This window comes from Humulus lupulus, chromosome X, assembly GCF_963169125.1.
Source record: "Humulus lupulus chromosome X, drHumLupu1.1, whole genome shotgun sequence".
Classification (NCBI taxonomy): Eukaryota; Viridiplantae; Streptophyta; class Magnoliopsida; order Rosales; family Cannabaceae; genus Humulus; species Humulus lupulus.
The window spans coordinates 21,444,262-21,463,111 of NC_084802.1; the positions used below are offsets into that span (position 1 = coordinate 21,444,262).

The 18,850-nt window shown below is 36.4% G+C and overlaps 1 pseudogene; it reads left to right on the forward strand.

Annotated features, from left to right (window-relative positions):
• The window catches only part of LOC133805607 (protein disulfide-isomerase 5-2-like), an 81,197-nt pseudogene that overhangs the window by 7,624 nt on the left and 54,723 nt on the right, over window positions 1-18,850 (forward strand).

An 18,850-nucleotide genomic window follows, 5' to 3' on the forward strand; every position in this document is an offset into this window, starting at 1 on the left:
TTCCGCTGAAAGTAATTATGATATAGTTTTAAAACGTAACACCTCAGATAGGATTTTAACTAAAATAAGTGAGGGTGTTACAAGTTGGTACCATAGCTATGGCTAAAATGTTCTTGTAGACCGTTCATATGTACACATTGAGGAAAGGATAATGCTTAGTTCACTTGTAAGTTTTATGTGTGCATTTATTATGTGCTGGTTGCAGGCCTCATGTCCATTATTGGCTAAATGACATAAGTTGTGGTCATTTTGTCTTAAGATATATATAATAACACAGATAGATCATGAACATGAAATGGGGGCTACTGAAGGCTCTTGCAGTAATAAATATGAACAAGAAATAGCTGAACTTCGAGCGGTAGTGAATAGACAAGCTGAACAAATTGAGAAATTGTTATCAAAACAACAACAAAGACAAGCACCATCACCACCTATTGAAACTCCAAAACCACCACCTCCACCTCCACAAGCTCCATGTAGAGTCCAAGAACTTTACTTAGCTAGTTAGATAGTAGTATTATAATATTTATAGCATTATCTTTGTAACTGTGGATTTTTGGTTCAGACCGGGAATTATATGGACACTCATAGTAGTACTTATAGATTTTCTAAGTTTAACCTATAGTTTAAGAATATTAATTTTAACCTAAGGTTTGATTAATATGACTGATATTAAGGATAATATTTATTATACTATAAGGTTTAGATAAGAACCAATAGGATTTTAAGCACATTTTATGTATGGGTGATTAAAAGTATTTTGAGGATTAAATTTAATAAGGGGTAAAGTTTGAATGCTATAAGGTCAGTCAGCAGCTTTGAATACGTTGAGGGCTTAGTCAAGGCTGTTTACCCCATTCAAATTTAGCTAAAAATGTGTAATTTCGTGTTTAAATAATCAGCGTGTGCCGATATATCGCAGCTATAGGGGGCGATATATCGCAGCACGTAGATACGGAAAACACGAGACGATGCATGACAGCCTCGGGCATACTGGCCCAAGCGATATATCGCCTACAGGGGACGATATATCGCCTCCTTCAGTATATTTTGAAAAGTTTTGAATTCTTTTTCCATTCAGCCATTCAACCTCTTGATAAGTCCAACACCTTTTTGAACGAGTCTTCAGCCTCTGCTGAACGATTATTCAAATTATTTTCACCTAAAAAGCCATTATTTTTATTCAAGTGAAATTAAGATCCTTTCATTCCTAAACTCTATAAATAGGACCTAGTACCCAGCCATTATTCATCTTTTGCTCTAAGTTCAGAGGCTGCAAGTGCTAAGTGAGTGTGAGAGTGTAAACACCTGGTTTGGGGAAATCATAAGCTTGATCATCATAAGCTTATCAAACACTTTGGGAAGTAAGGTTCTATAGTATTTCGGTTCGAGGTTTAGATTGGTCTACAAGTCTTCAAGGTATTTCCACACTCTAGTTCATTGGTTTTATGTTATTTTCTTTCTCATAGTCTTCTACTCAGTCTTCTAACCTTATTCTTTATTTTGGTTAGGAAATCTAAGTTCTTGAGCAAAAAGGTTTTGGTAAGTATTTTTCTCAAGGTTTAGTCCTTCCATTCCTTTCATTTCTTTTTCTTCAAATCTACTCACCCTGTTATATATGGTTTTAGGAGTGTTCCAAAAGTCCCAACGCTATCCTCTTATCCCGGTAACTTTGGTAAGGAAAATAGGATAGAAATGCATATGTTACATGTTATCTTATGTTTCTTATGTTATGACAAGTGTTATGAAATATGTATGTTTGTAGGCTTGGGCATATGACCCATTTGACTAAGAAGCCCCAAATAGATTATGGGCATATGACCTACTTAGCTAGTAGGACCCCACTAATCTAATGGGCATATGACTTGTTTAGTCTATGGGACCCCAAGTAATAATGGCCATTATAGTATGTGTATGATAAAGTGTTATGTTATGTCTTTATGTTTCTTATGAAATTTATGTATATAAAGTATGTGTTAGATTTTCCTTGCTGGGCATTAGGCTCATTCCTTTTTGTTTAAATGTGCAGGAAAATAGCTATTAGTGACGGTAAGGTTCGTGGATGCTTGGAGATTGTGTATCGATGGTGAATGGATTCAAGGAGTCGAGAGTTCGATTTTGAGGATGTAGTCTTTTATTTATGGGTTTATGTGTAATTTTTCCGCACTTTCTATGTAACTCCTTTATTTTAAATTATGTTTTGTTTTTAAGACAATGGGATCCCATATCCTTCTTGATATTTTTGTAAGTAACTCTTATTTTTACAAGTTTCCTAATAAAATTATGGTATTTTCGCAATGTAAGCTTTATTAAGGATTTGTATGTATAGTTTCATTAATGATCCAAAAGTCTAGAGTAGTTGGGTCATTACACTCCACCTCCACAAGCCCCGCCTACAGTGCACCCCATGGAACCACTATATGAATGTTTCCGAAAACAACACCCACCGGTATTTGAAGGTAGCATTGACCACTTGACTCACAAGACTGGAAGAGTTCTTTAGAAGACATCTTTGAGTTTATGCACCTAAGTGACATGGAAAATGTTTCTTATGCTGCACATACATTGAAAAAGGATGCTAAGATTTGGTGGGAAATGGTTAAGCAGACAAGAGAAGTGAATTAGATGACTTGGGCAGACTTTGAACTGGTCTTCAATGAAAAGTTTTATAATGAAGCTGTGTTGACTGCTAAAGTAAGTGAGTTCACTAGATTACAACAAGGGAATCTTTCAGTTGCTGAGTACGCCGTGACATTTGACCGGTTAGCCAAGTTTGCACCAGACATGGTTAACACTGAAACTAGTAGAGTGAATCGCTTCCTGGATGGTCTGCAACCAGAATTGGCTAAAGATGTGGATATGGGATGTACAAGGCCTCTTTCTTATGCTCAGGCTGTCGAGAAAGATTTAAGAGCTGAACACAGAGAAGAAAAGATAACAAAAGCTGAAGCTGCTACTAGCATGCCTCGTAGAGACACTTCATTCAATAAAGAACAAAGCCAAGTCCCAATGAAACAAAAGAGGGGCCCATAATTTACAATTTAGACAAGGACATAATAAGAAATTTAAAGGAGGTCAGTGAAATAGGCAATCTAGATTCCAACAGTAGCCACGATATCAAACTTGTGGAAAGAATCATTTCGGGGAGTGCATGCTTCTAAGTAATTTTTGCTTCAAATGTGGCAAAGGGGATCATTTTATCAAAGATTGTACATTGATGTAGAACCAACAAAAGAAGGATGAACCTCAAAAGACAAATACTAGGGTGCTTACGATTACTCAGGTTGATGCTGATACCAACAACTTTGTGGTGTCAGGTGATATTTTTGTATCTGGTATTCTCACTCATGCATTAATAGATTTAGGTGCCACACATTCATTTGCATCCTTGACATATGTAAAAATGTCGGGTAGATCATGTGAGAAATTGTCAGAAGTTTTTAGTACAATGTTACCATCTGGAGAGATTTTATATTCTACTCATTAGTTGAGGGGGGTTCCTATTTGCAATGATGGTAGGGAATTATATGATGATCTAATAGTGTTAGAGATGCACGATTATGAGGTGATTTTGAGTATGGATTGGCTTTCAAAGTATAGTGCCACTATTGATTGTAGAAAGAAAACAATGATATTTAAGCCTTCGAAGGAAAATGAGTTTATGTTTAATGGAACGACATCAAAAAGTTGCATTCCTTTAATTTCTGTTATGAAGGCCAGGCAATTGTTGGAAAGTGGATGTATCGGTTATCTCGTTAGTGTGGTTGACACTTATAAGGAGCAAAATTTAAAACCGAAAGATGTACCGGTAGTTAGAGATTTCTTAGAAGTGTTTCCAGAAGATTTACCGGGATTGCCTCTAGACAAAGAAATTGAATTTGTGATCGAGCTACTTCCTGGTACAACCCCTGTGTCCAAGGCACCTTATAGAATGGCACCAGCAAAACTAAAGGAATTAAATATATAATTGCAAGAACTCCTGGATAAAAAGTTTATTAGGCCTAGTTTTTCACCATGGGGAGCTTCGGTGCTATTTGTGAAGAAAAAGGATGGGACAATGCGAATGTGTATTGATTATAGAGAACTGAACAAGTTGACAGTCAAGAATAAGTGTCCACTTCCTAGAATTGATGATCTTTTTGATCAATTACAAGGAGGAAGAGTGTTTTCAAAGATTGATTTGAGATCTGGGTATCACCAATTAAAGATTAGAGAAGAGGATGTACCAAAAACTGCATTTTGAACTCGGTATGGCCATTATGAGTTCCTTGTGATGCCATTTGGATTAACTAATGCTCTAGCTGCATTCATGGGCTTAATGAACATGGTGTTTAAGGACTACCTTGATAAGTTCGTAATAGTGTTTATTGATGATATTTTCTTGTATTCTCGATCCAAAGAAGAACATGAGGAACATTTGATAATGACATTGGAGAAATTAAAAGAAAAACAACTCTATGCCAAATTTAAGAAATGTGAATTTTGGCTGGAAAAGGTGGCATTTTTGGGCCATATAGTCTCAAAAGATGGTATTTCGGTGGATCCATCAAAGATTGAAGTTGTTAGTAAATAGAATAGACCAACAAATGTTTAAGAAGTAAGGAGTTTTCTAGGATCAGCATGATATTACCGAAGATTTGATAAAGGATTTTCCAAGATAGCAATACCATTGACACAACTGACGAGGATGAATCATAAGTTTGAATGGATTGGAGCTTGTGAGAAAAGTTTTCAAGAGTTAAAGCAAAGATTGGTTTCCACTCCAATACTTACTATTCCATCTGGATCAAGAGGACTTGTGATTTATAGTGATGCTTCAAAGCAAGGATTAGGGTGTGTGTTGATGTAGAATGGTAAAGTCATAGCTTATGCTTCTAGACAATTGAAGGACTATGAACAGAAGTATCCAACACATGATTTGGAGTTGGAATCAGTTGTTTTTGCACTAAAGATTTGGAGACATTATCTGTATAGTGAGAAGTGCGAAATATATATCGATCATGAAAGTCTCAAGTATTCCTTTACTCAAAAAGAATTAAATATGAGACAAATGAGATGGTTGAAGCTAGTGAAAGATTATGATTGTCAAATACTTTATCATCCGGGAAAAGCAAATGTAGTTGCAGATGCACGGAGTAGAAAGTCTCATGGTAATGTGTCATTTTTGAGGAAATTGACAAGACCACTTTAGGAGGACATGTGTAGAGTAGAGATTGAGGTAATCACAGGAAGATTATCAGTAATGACTATTCAGTCTACCTTGTTAGAAAGAATCAAAGAAGGTCAATATGAGGATCCTTACTTGGTGGGACAAAAATGTGAATTGAAAAGTGGGAAGGTCAATGATTTTAGTGTGTCATGTAATGGGATGCTAAAGTTCAATGAAAGAATTTGTGTCCCTAATGATGATGAGTTGAAGAGAGAAATCCTTACAGAAGCTCACAATACTTTGTATTTAGTACATCCGGGGACAACAAAGATGTATAATGACTTGAAAAGATACTACTGGTGGCCCAACATGAGAAAGGATGTGGTCGAGTTTGTAGCCAAGTGTTTAACCTGTCAACAAGTGAAAGTTGAACATCAAAAACCTGCTGGTTTACTACAACCAATACAGATACCAGAGTGGAAATGGGAAGAGATTACTATGGATTTTGTAGTTGGATTGCCAAAGACTTCTAAACAACATGATGCTATTTGGGTTATAGTAGACCGATATACCAAATCAACACACTTTCTTCCGGTATGCATGACTTATACTATGGATCAGTGGCTGAATTATATGTTAAGGAGATTGTTAGATTACATGGAGTGCCAGTATCTATAATTTTAGATCGGGATGCTCGATTTACTTCATTGTTTTGGGAAAGTTTGCAAAGAGAATTGGACATAACATTGAAGCTTACTACGGCATATCACCCCCAATCTAATGGAAAATCTGAAAGGACCATTCAAACTCTTGAAGATATGCATCGAGCTTGTGTCTTAGATTTTCAATGATCATGGGAGAAGTATTTGTGTCTAATAGAGTTTTCTTATAACAATAGCTTTCATGTAACGATTGGTGTAGCATCATATGAAATGTTATATGGCAGAAAATGCAGGTCACCAATTCATTGGGATGAAATGGGAGAAAGAAAGTATCTTGATCCAGATCTTGTCAGAATGACAACTGAAGCAGTAGAGAAAATAAGAAAAAGAATGTTAACTGCTGAGAGTAGACAAAAGAGATATGTTGATTGAACGCGAAGAGATGTGGAGTTCAATATTGGGGACAAGGTATTTCTGAAAATTGCTCTTATGAAAGGAGCAATGAGGTTTGGAAAGAAAGGGAAGTTAAGCCCGAGATTTATTGGATCTTTTGAAGTATTAGAAAAGGTGGGAAAGGTAGCCTATAGACTGGCATTACTGCCATCATTGTCGAATGTCCATGAAGTTTTTCATGTATCATTATTGAGAAAATACGTTCCAGATCCTTCACATGTGCTAAACTACGAGCCCATAGAAGTTGAACAAAACCTAACATATGAAGAAAAACTAGTGAAAATTATTGACATAAAAGAGAAAGAGTTGAGAAATAAGAAGATTTCACTGGTTAAGGTCTTGTGGAGAAGTTCAAATATCGAGGAAATGACATGGGAATGGGAAGATGAAATGAGATCCAAATACCCAGAGTTATTTGGGTAAGAGAATTTCGAGGACGGAATTTTTATAAGGTGTGGAGGATAGTAGTACCCACATTATTTTAATATAATATAGCCAATAATCACATGATTGCATTGCATTGCATTACATATCATACAATATGTATAATTTGAGCACATGCATATTCTTATAAGTGTTTTCATGTATAAGTATAAAAGTTGTGTATATGATGTCTATGTGTATGTTCAATATTATTAACCTTGTGGCATTTGAGTAGTCTTTTATGAGTGTTTGATGTGCTCAAGATATAAGAAAGGATGAAAAATATGGACAAGGCATGAAATCAAGTGAGAAAAGTGAGCTATAGAAGACAAAAAATGTTAAGCGGTGAAAAATAGTACAATGTCGATTACTAGTATTTCGGTATAAAATTGAGCATTAGTGGATTTACCAAATATAATTGAGGTATGATTAAGGTCTCATTGATGAATTAAAAATGGTTTTAGAACCATTAGATCAATTCTTGATGGGAGGTATACATAATCAATGGTGTTGACGCAAAGTCAAAACGAGCTTAGCATAAGTGCGCTATGCTCAATCGGGTAAGCATAACTATTGGGTATGAACTCATACGGACCTAAGATTTGGTGTGAGTGTTTCACATATAAGGAGAATAGTCCTAGAATATGATTAAGTCAAAATTATTGAAGTGATAAGCTTTTCATAAGTCAAAAAGTGAAATGATAAGGTGAAAGGTGTCAAATTTTAATACAATAAGGCCAAATCATTAAAAATAAAGGATTGTCATCAACCTTATCACTTTCCATGACCAAGACTCTGAAAAACAGATAGAAAAGAAAACCAAAATCCATTTCTTGGCTGGCTTGAAGAGATTCTAAGGAGATCCAAGTGAAATCAAAGCCAAAGAAGTGGATTAAGCTTAGTTCTGGCCTTTTGTGGTAAGGTCTTGCACTTGGAAGTTAAACCACATTTTTTAATTTTTTTGAGAGATTATCTATGGTGTTTTATTTTTAATAAGATATTTCTTGGTGGTTTCCAAGTGGTTTAAGGTTTAGAAAAGCTAGAAGAGATTATTTTCATCGAAAAGTTGCTTGGTAAGTGAAATTTTGTGTTTTATGAGGTTTTTGTGGTTCTTGGAGTACAAACTAATTTTTGGTTATTTAATTGAGTTTATAAGAGGGCAGATATGTTTATAATGTTTGAATAGATGTGGAGACTCATTTAATTTGGGTGATGATCTTGGAAATTAGAATTTGATCAAAATTGGTACATGATAACTTTGTGATGAATTATGTTGGTATTTGGGATACGTGGTTATGGAAAGTGTATGCCCTAATTTTCCATCGGGCTATTAGCGAGCTGAGATACGACCTAATTATATCAGCCACGTGGATCCCCCATGACCGGAGCTGTTGTCGTCAGGTCCTACCTCGTTAGCTCGGGGTATCCAAAGGTTCGCCAAGATTACTTAAGGACCGAGTCAGGACTGTGAAGGCCACAGGTCGAGGAGGCATCCAGCTCATAGTACGAGCTGGAGTTGGAGGCTATGACCTTTTATAAAGTCAACCACGCAAGGTAAACGTGTATATATCAGACATCACGTGTCTGATATATCCCTGACTTCTCGGACACGCAGCATGAACGTTCGTATTCAGGCACCCACGACTGGGTTGGGCTGTGCGGCCCATTATCCCCCTTACCTATTGATTAGACCACACTTCATATGTCAGTTTTTAGGAATTAATCATGAATGTCACAGAAGTGACATGATAGGTAAGAAGGTCACAGGATGACCCCCCTTACCAACTCCCAGGTGCCCTCTCCTATAAATATGGAGACCCTGGGAGTTGCAAAGGGTTGGATTCTATGGTGTAAGGAAATACCTTGTAAAAGTATACCAGACAGATAGCAATAATATTGGCTGGTGGAGTAGAAGGATTTTAACCTTTGAACCACCTAAAAAACGTAATTGTGTCACCAGTCCATTTAAAGATCATTCATCTATTTCGGTTCATTCTTAAGCACTAATCCCTTCCTCTTATTTTCTTAATTACATGTTGGCGAAGAACCGCGTCAACAGAAAGTTATTTGATGTTGAACACTGATTGATTTTGATATTTTGGGATAGCTAAAATTAAGGGGAAACTCTGTAAAAATTTCTCCAAGTGTCTAAGATAAATCTAACGCTCGATCTAAGTGGTTTAAGGCATTTTAGGCATGATTTGGATATGAAATTTGATATGATGTTTTATGGATATTTTTAAATGATAGTTCAATGCCTTACTGCCATCATTATGATGTGAAATTTATGCCATTGTCAGGATAATCACATCAACACCTAAGACACCACTTGTTACAAGGTGAAATATGTTTTGGACAGAAGGTAAGTAAAGTACTCAACTGCAACACAAGAATTACATGTTATGTGAAAGTATGCATTATATGAATATTTTGTGATTAAGTGGTATTAACATACATTGACACTTCATCATATATTTGTATGCATGTCATAATAGTGATATGGTGAATTATTATATGATATAAGACCATGCATGATATTATGATGATTAATTATGTGATGCCTTAGCAAGTTTTATGCAACATAAAAGTAAGTTGTAATAAGAAGTTTAAGTTCAGTGCCACTATTTTGAAAAGGCAAATGAGAGTGTAATTAAGTGTAAACGGAGGTCTATAGTTAGGCTCATAGTGGCAGCCCAATAATTTGGGCTAGGTTTTAGTGAACCAATTATATTGTTTGCCATGTTCCCGTTTTTATTTCTCCTCCATATGAGTTATTGTTATATGTATTGACACCACAGTGTGTGGCTGCCTTAACTCTTGAGCCCGACAGGGCAACAATTGAATAAGGTTTTTAATGCACCCTACTGTGGTGATGGCTAGCTGGAGGAGAACCCATGGGATTTTATATTATATGTGTAACAGCCCTGTAGGCATTGGCCTAATCAAACAGTGTGCACAATATTAAGAGGCCCAAAATTTAAAAAGAAGTTGTGTATGTCCATTGACATTGAGTAAGCATTAGCATTGCACGCATTACTTTGCTTACTGAGCTTTAGGCTCACAATTGTCTTGTGTTGCAGGTAGAGAAAGAAATGAGTGAATGATAAAGGAGAACTGAATCATGGTCCTAACCCTAATTTGTACATATGAACATATTGACCTTTTGTAAGTTATTTCAATTTATCAGTGTGTATGTTTGTAATAAAGTGTGAAGTTATGTTTTGAAAACAAAATGAGTTATTTAATACTTATGTATAATATGTGTGAGACACATTGTAATGCCCCAAAATCCCTAATAAGGTTTAGGACCTTGATTAGGAGGCAAGGAGGGCCATAATTGATTTATTATGTTATTAAATTATTATATGCATGTTTATGTGAATTATATTATAATATGATGATAAATGCATGCATATGGGTCCATTTTAATTATAAGGGCATTTTGGTAATTTGGTCCGTTGAGGGCGTAATTGTGTATTTTCATGCATGTTGTTGAATTATGAATAATACCACATTATATGTGGATTTGTTCGAGCCATTTGACATGAGACGATCTTTGAATGCAAGTTATTGGTCTGGTCATAACGGGGTTAGTTTCGGGGCTTGGGGTGAGTCTCGGGGTAATTTGGTGATTAGAACATTGTCGGGAATTAAAAGGTAATGGGATATGATTTATTGGCATTTGAGAATAACGAGAACTGGAGGGTGTTAATTATAATTAACGAGATAGGCGGGAAAGGACGATTTTGCCCTTGGTGGCTGTTAAGGGTTTTAATTAGGCTTAGGGGTAATATGGTCTTTTCACCCTAAGGATAAATATAACCAAGGAAAGTTGTAGAAACCTTCCAAAGCAGAGCATCATCTTCTCCTCCAACCGATCACCATTTTCTTCCTTTTTTCTTCTTGAATTTTGAAGCTTCTTTTGAGGAACCAAGCTAAGGAACCAAGCCTTGAGGGTTTTGGGTTATGCTCTACCATTTAAGAGGGTTCTAAGCTGAGATTGAGGTGAGTTTATGGCCATTAAAACCTTAGTTCTTGCTATATTTTCTCATTGAGTTTCAGTTGGGTTTTTGGTTTGAAAGTTGAGTTTCAATGGGAGTTTTTGGCAAAGGTTACTTGGGTTATGATGCCTAGGTCATGTGTAGATGGTTTTGGGTTCAATTGGGAGTTTAAATAGAGTTTGGAAGCTTGATTTTTAGGTTGGAAATGGAGGATTTGAATGAAGCTAAAACCAGGGTGAATCTGCCTGGTCCTAGCGCTATAGCACTAGCCAGGGCAAATTTCCCCTGGTTGTAGCGCTGGGGCGCTAGGGGGGCAGCGCTGTAGTGCTACCCTATTTTTCCTGATGCATATTTTGGGCACTTTTGAGGTTTTTGGCTCGGGGTTTCAATTCCTAAGGCTCGGGATCGAATCTACTCCTCGTTTGGGTACAATTCGGGGTCCTGGGAGTGCGGTTTAGGTCAAGACCCTTTTATTGTTGATTTTCATTAATGGAGGTTATAATTGGTTATGACTAGGTGACCACTAAGGGATCAAAGGATCGATCGTTCTCAAGGGTCGTTTAATTGTTATTTCTCATTCGAACCAGAGGTAAGAAAACTGCACCCAGTATGTGATGCATGTGATGCACGAGAAACATGTGATTAGGGCATGCCATGAATGTTGAATATGAGATTGATCAGAGCTTGAGTCTTTGTGTTTGTGCATGATCCTAATTATGTTAGCAATTGTTAAGTAAGCATGCTGAATGCCCTACATTTGGATATTTGACATATGATATATGTCTGGTTGCATTTCTTACTTGTGCGTGGCACTGACTCATTAGTCAGAATTGGCAATGGTGTCAGTATTAACTGTGAAGCTGTGACTCACTAGTCAAGTTCAGCAGTAGTACTGAGCACTGGTCACATGGTATTGACTAATAAGTCAAGAACGGTCTTAGCGTGTTTAATGCAAGTTGAAAAGATTAGATCTAATCGACATCTGCATTGAATGACTCAACTTGAGCATTAATGCCTGACCGACCTCAAGTTCGATGAAAACTAAAAGCGCTTGTCTAGCCTATGACTTGTCACTTAGAGCCAGGGCCAGAAGGCCCAGCGGACTGCATTGTCATATGGCTATGGGTGCTAAGCCCCGTAGTGACTTGCTCGTCAGTCACTCATTATGGTTAACAGAACCTCAAGTGTTAAATCACTCATATGATTAGAGCTATACGCTCCATCATGGTTAACAAAACCTCAAGTGTTAAATCACTCATCTGATTAGGATTGACTTGATAGTCATCCATTCAGGAGGGCAGGATTCCTTATCCTAGATACCCCATCATTATCTAAACCTATTTGCATGCATGAATAGGGCTATCATTGCTGGGCATGCACATTATGAATTTGTAACATCTTATTACTGTTCATGAGCATATTGAGTTTTCTTGCTGGGCGTCGGCTCACAGGTCCTATGTGGTGCAGGTAAAGGCAAAATAAAGCTGGACCATCCTTGAGTTGGAGAGCTTAGGTGATGATGTGTACATATGCGGTTGCTCGACTGCCACGACCGAGGGTTGAAAGAGGAACTAGGGTTAAACCCTATTTTGCCGCTTAGATCGGATGGTTGTAAATATTTTCTTGTAATTAACCTTTAAATTATATTTTTAGGATCCCAATATATACAGTAAACATTTTAGTGAAACGTTATATCTTAACCAAAATTTTTAACCCTAAACCACTAATCATACTTAGTTACACGATTATGGCCAAATGACTCGATTAGCGAGTTTAGCACTGTTCAAAATGCACACCGTAACGGTCTCTGGAGTTTAGGGCGTTACACATACTTTATGTTTAATGTAAATAATGTGAAATTAGTTTTCTTAAAAATAAAATCCAGACTTCCGCTGAAAGTAATTATGATATAGTTTTAAAACGTAACACCTCAGATATGGTTTTAACTAAAATAAGTGAGGGTGTTACAATGGATTTCAAAAATGAGAGGCTTGAAAGCTTTTTTGATTGTGAAAAATGGTAATGGGAATAACTCTATTTATAAGCTCCAACCCCAACCCATTTCCTTAATTCTCTCCACCTCCATATAACAAATTTTCAAAATTCAAGCTGTCCCTCCCCTAGGTTGTTTCGACCAACCATTATTTTTACCTATTCAAAGTGTTAAAAATACTCTCTAAATGCCACACATACTCATCTTTAACAATATGTAGTCAAAGTTTCTCTAGTTACTCTACACTCATGCTCATGCCTACACCTAGCATATTCAAATTCAAACTAGTTCAAAATGGTTCAACCTGTAATGCCCCAAAATCCTTAATGCGGTTTAATGGTTGGATAAGTAGGCCGGGAGGGCCATAATTGATTTATTATGTCATTAAACTATTATGTGCATGTTTATGTGAATTATATTATAATATGATGTTAAATGCATGCATGTGGGTCCACATTTCATCATGGGGGCATTTTGGTAATTTGGCCCGTTGAGGGCGTAATTGTGTATTTTCATGCATGTTGGTGAATCATTGTTGAGGACACATAATAATGTGGATTTTTTCGAGCCATTCGGCATGAGACGATCTTTGAGTGCAAGTTAGCGGTTTGGTCATAACAGGTTTAAGTTCGGGGCTCGGGGTGAGTCTCGGGATAATTTGGTGATTAGAGCGTTGCTGGGAATTAAAGGGTAACAAGATATGATTTAATTAGTATTTGAGTATGGTGGGAATTGAAGAGTGTTAATTATGATTAATGAGATAGGCGGGAAAGGACGGCTTTGCCCTTGGGGCTGTTAAGAGATGAAATAAGCATGCAGAGTATTTTGGTCATTTGACCTAGGGTATATTAAATGGATGGCTGTAGAAAACAGAACCAAAACAGAGACTCCTTTCTACCTTCCTCACGATCATCTCTTTCTCTTCTCCTTCCTTTGAATTTTGAAGCAAGTTTGGGGATTCAAACTTGGAGATTGAAGCTTGAGGTCTTAGGCTAGTGTTCAACCATTAAAGAGGTTTCAATTCAAGCTTAAGGTAAGATTTTAGTTCAAGTTTATGGTTCCTTGCTATGTTTTTATGTTGGTTTTGAGATTGGAGTTTTGATCATTGAAATGGGAATTTGATGAAATTTTGAATGGTTTAAGGCATAGGTTTTGATGGTTATATGGTGAATAAGTTGTGGTAATAGTTGGTGGATTTGCTTTGTGATATTGGGAGTGTTTTAATGAGGTTTTGAAATGAGTTCGAAGAGGAAAAACATGGGTTTTTGGCTGAGTTTCAGGTGGGACCGCGGCTCTGTTCTAGAGCGCCGCGGCCGAAGCTCATTGAAGACGAATGGTGGTGCTAAAGGGCCTGAGGGATGTGGCGCTTGGGGAGGTGGGCCATGGTGCTTGGGGCAGGTGCTTGAGGCTGGTGCCTCTGTTATGGCTGAGGGCTGCGGCGCTTGGGGAGGCGGGCCGTGGCGCTTGAGGGCATTTATGGCCAAAGTAGTGTTTTGATCATGGGAACTCAAACCTTAGGCCTCGAGATCGTTCCTACTACATGGTTTAGTAGGATTCGATGTCTTGGAGGCTAGGTCTTAGTCCAGGAACCTTTTATTATTTATTTTATTGATGGAATCCCATAATTGGTTATGACCAGGTGACCGATAAGGAACTAAAAGGTTGATCGTTCTCAAGGGTCGTTCTTTTATTAATTCTCGCTCAAACCAGAGGTAAGAAAACTGCACCCCATATGTGACATGCATGGTTATTCATGAGGCATGTTGAGTGTTTAAATGTGGACATTGACTGCATATCAAATGCTTAGAAAATCTTACTCACTTGTGCATGGCACTGTCTAATTAGTCATAATTGGCAATGGTGTCAGTATTAACTATGAAACTGTGACTCATTAGTCAAGTTCGGCAGTAGTACTGAACACTGGTCACTTGGTATTGACTAATAAGTCAAGAGCGGTCTTAGCGTGTTTAACGCAAGCTGATAAAGATTAGATCTAATCGACATTTGCATTGAATGACTTATAATGAGCATTAATGCTGGGCCGACCTCAAGTTCGATGAAAACTAAAAGCGCTTGTCTAGCCTATGGCTAGTCACTTAGAGCCAGGGCCAGAGGGCCCAGGTGACTGCTTCATCACATGGCTATGCGTGCTGAGCCCGTAGTGACTCACTCATCAGTCACTTATTTGTTTAAGCTAGTGACTACCCATTAGTCACTCATCTGATTTACTTTAGTGACTTGCTCGTCAGTCACTCAGCTGATTAGGGCTATAAGCCCCATCATGGTTAAACAGAACCTCTAAGTGATGTTCACTCATTTGTTCAAGACTATAAGCTTTGTATGATTATCATAATCATCATTTGATATTATATACATGAAGTAATGAGTTTTCTTGCTGGGCTTTGGCTCATGGGTGCTATGTGGTGCAGGTAAAGGGAAATAAAAGCTCACCCAGCCTTGAGTGGAGAGCTTAGGTGGTGATGTGTACATATGCAGCCGCTTGACCACGACGGCCAATGATTTTCTCGGAGGAACTAGGGGGTTTACCCTATTTTGGCCGCTCAGGTCGGCGGGTTGTAATTTTCACACTGTAATGACCATTTTGTATTGTAAATAACTTGTAAATGTTTTTATGGGCCCGTGAACAGTTTTATGTTTTAAATAAAATATATCATTTCCTTTTTTATTGGTTTTTCACCTTAACCCGTTAATAACACCTAGATGCACGTTTATAACGAAAGAATTCAATTAGCGAGTTAAGCACGGTTCAAAGTTCACAGTAACGGTCTTGGAGTAACTAGGGCATTACACAACCTATCTTCAACATATTCACTTAGTTCAAGACTAGTGTGACACCTATCCATGCAAGTTCAAAATGAGTTAAAAGCTATCCTATTTTTATGCTACATACCAAAGACGAGGTGAGTCTCCACTTGGTTCTTCAATTTAACTCTATTACTTAGTTAATTAATTCATGAAAAATCCACCATTTAATTCTATAGGGAATTTCAGCCATACTAGTTAAATTCAAATAATTTATGACTTATTTTTATGCCACATGTATACTTCTTAAGATACCATTATACATGTGTACGTTATTCTTTAATAAAAGCTTAAAACTATATTCTAATTTAATCTTATACTAAAAATCTCATAAATTACTAGCTATAATAATTATAATTATCTAAATTATAATTATTTCCAAGATCATACCTTAACATAATTTAAACTTAAAGCAATCTTTTTAAATTCCACCAAACTAATAAAACTTAACCTAATGTCATAATTAATGAGCTTATAAGAAAATAATAACCTTGGGTATTACAATCTTCCCCCCTTAAAGAAATTTCGTCTCCGAAATTTTACTTACTGAAAACCTTGGGATACCGTTCCCTCATATATTCCTCCAATTCCCGCATTGCCTCTCTTTCAGTGCTACAAGATTTTAACTATTGGGATACTTTTGGACCTTAACTCCTTAGTTCCCCGTTCTAGAATGCGTACTGATCGTTCTTCATAACTGAAATCTTGCTTCAACTCTAGAGCCTCATAATTGAGCACATGGGATGGATCTGATACATACTTTCTCAACATACACACATGGAAAACATTTTGCATTTCAACTAATGATGGCGGTAAGGCTAACCGATATGCTACTTGCCCTACTTTGTCCAATATCTCAAAAAGACCTATAAACCTTGGGCTTAACTTTCATTTCTTTCTGAAACGTATAATTCCCTTCATAGAAGATATTTTGAGAAAGACTTGATCGCCTACTTAAAACTCAATGTCTCGCCTCTTAGCATCAACATAGCTCTTCTGGCGACTATGAGCAGAAATCATTCTTTGTCTTATCTTTTTTACTGCTTATGTTGCCTCTCTTACGACCTTGGGTCCTAAGTATCGTCTTTCACCAACCTCGTCCCAATGAATAGGTGATCGACACTTCCTTCCGTAAAGCATCTCATAAGGCAGCATGCCATGAGGTTTCAACCATAATGTAAAATAGGAGATCTTGAATTTGTTTTTTTTTTTTAAAGGAATGATGTATTTATGAATAAATTCTTATAGCTATATGCTAATAGAATTGAATAGAAGAGCATGATAGTGTTTTATTACATGTTGATGTTGAAATATGTGAATCTTGGTCTCCCACTAGGGTTCGGTCAAGACATGAAATTAGGGTTTAGATTCTTTTAATTTGAATTTGAGTATGGGATATGGTTTTGTGCCATTATAGAAACATGCTAGGTGTGTTTTCTCATTATGTTATAAATCCATGATTTTATGAGTTTATGTATTCAAGAAAAAGAATTGAGAACTTGTTGAATATTTTCATGGTGATTTACAATCATGTATCAAGGGTTTTATATATTATTTATGAAGTTATGTGCATGGTGTTAATTTTTGTGATGTTTGATGCATGTTTAAATGGTAAAGTTATTAACGCTTAAAATAGGCGACTCTAAGAGTCTAGGGTTTCAGTCTAATGTGTTTGAATGCTAATAGTATTATTTCATGATTCTATGCATTTGGTGGTTTCGGCATATAAGAAGTTGTTTGGACTATTGAAGTGGTGATGTGAATATTGTTGCATATTAGAATCATGCTAGTGTTGTGTGATGTGCTTATGGTGATTCCACGTTTGCATGTTCCATGAAAACATGGATTATGTGTTTACATACCCATGTGTGCTTCTTGTAATATTAAGACAAGTGTTTTGATTATTATTCTAGGCTCTTTGTAGAGTATTTCATAGCTCTTTGATTTGCTTGGACTTGAGGTAAGGAAGTTATCTAGAATTTTGTTTTGTTTCTGAATGGACTCTAGTTATGAGATATGTATGAATTTATTTTTGTTTGCTTAACCTAGTGCTGCAACATTATTAAAGACAGACGTGCCTAAAGTCTGGACAATAGGGGTGCCAGGTAAAAACATGGACAATAGGGGCGCCATGTAAGTGATCAAAGGAGAGTCACATGTGACATGGACAATAGAGGTGCCATGATCTTATGTTGTATGCTTATGTTTATGATTATGTCTTATGTTATTATTGTTATATTTTCATATGACTTATGTTGATAAATGATTGCTATAAGAAAAGTATGTTAAGAATCTATGAAATATGTCACTTATGCTTTTATGTTGTGTTTCTGTTCATTGTTTATACTTCCTTATTGGATTTTTAGCTCACCCCTTACTTTCTCCTTGTAGGTAGACTTATTTGGCTTGCATGGTGAGTTGAGTCAGTTTCCAGAAAGTATGTATGTATGTTGCGGGAGCCAATGAATGAGGAAACGATCCAGAACGCCATAATGCCTTTGAGCCTTTTTTTATGTTAATTTATCAGTTGGATGTATTTACTTTTAAGGCTGCATTAAATTCTCTTTTGGTTTTGAACATTAGATTCAAACTCTGCATTTATTTTCAATAAAGACCCACTGTATTTTTCAAAAAATTTATTTAATCTTGTAAGTTATTATTAAATTAGTATTTTAATAGAGATTGGCAAATAGGAGCATTACCATAACGATATAGATTCACTTTTTATCCGGTGTGATATTTATATTAGCGATTGATATTAATTAACTAGCAGAGGACTTGAATAATTGCACTCATACCATCCAAGATCTATTTATATTTTTTATTTATTTAATTATTTATTTAAAATTTATGATCAAGAAAGAAACAATTTGACCAAATCCAATTTGTAAATTTTCAGATTGCAACCATGCCAGACGCGAGCTTTTGTTGAATTGCTAAACTAATTTCAATCTTTTAAAAAGAAATTCCCATATTCTATTCCTGGAAAACATGTGTTTTGTGTAAATACTAAATCAAATTATGTTTGACCTTTTTTTTTTATATATACTTTTCTTTTCTTTGGAGTATGGAGTTCATCGGTTGTTTACAACATGCTTTTGTGTCAAGCTTGGGCTTTTTGGACTTTATTTTTTAGTGTTTGATTAGCATTTTTATTGGTTGAAAGCTCACATTTTTTATGAGAATGAATGATGTGATGACAATTACTATACTGCTTTTGTAGTTGGATATAGTTGCCCCTGCACTTGCTACTTCGAAGGAACCTTTAGTGATTGCTAAAGTAAATACAGACATATTTACCGGCTTGCTACTAAATTCAACATTGAGTGTAAGCTTTTCTCCAACT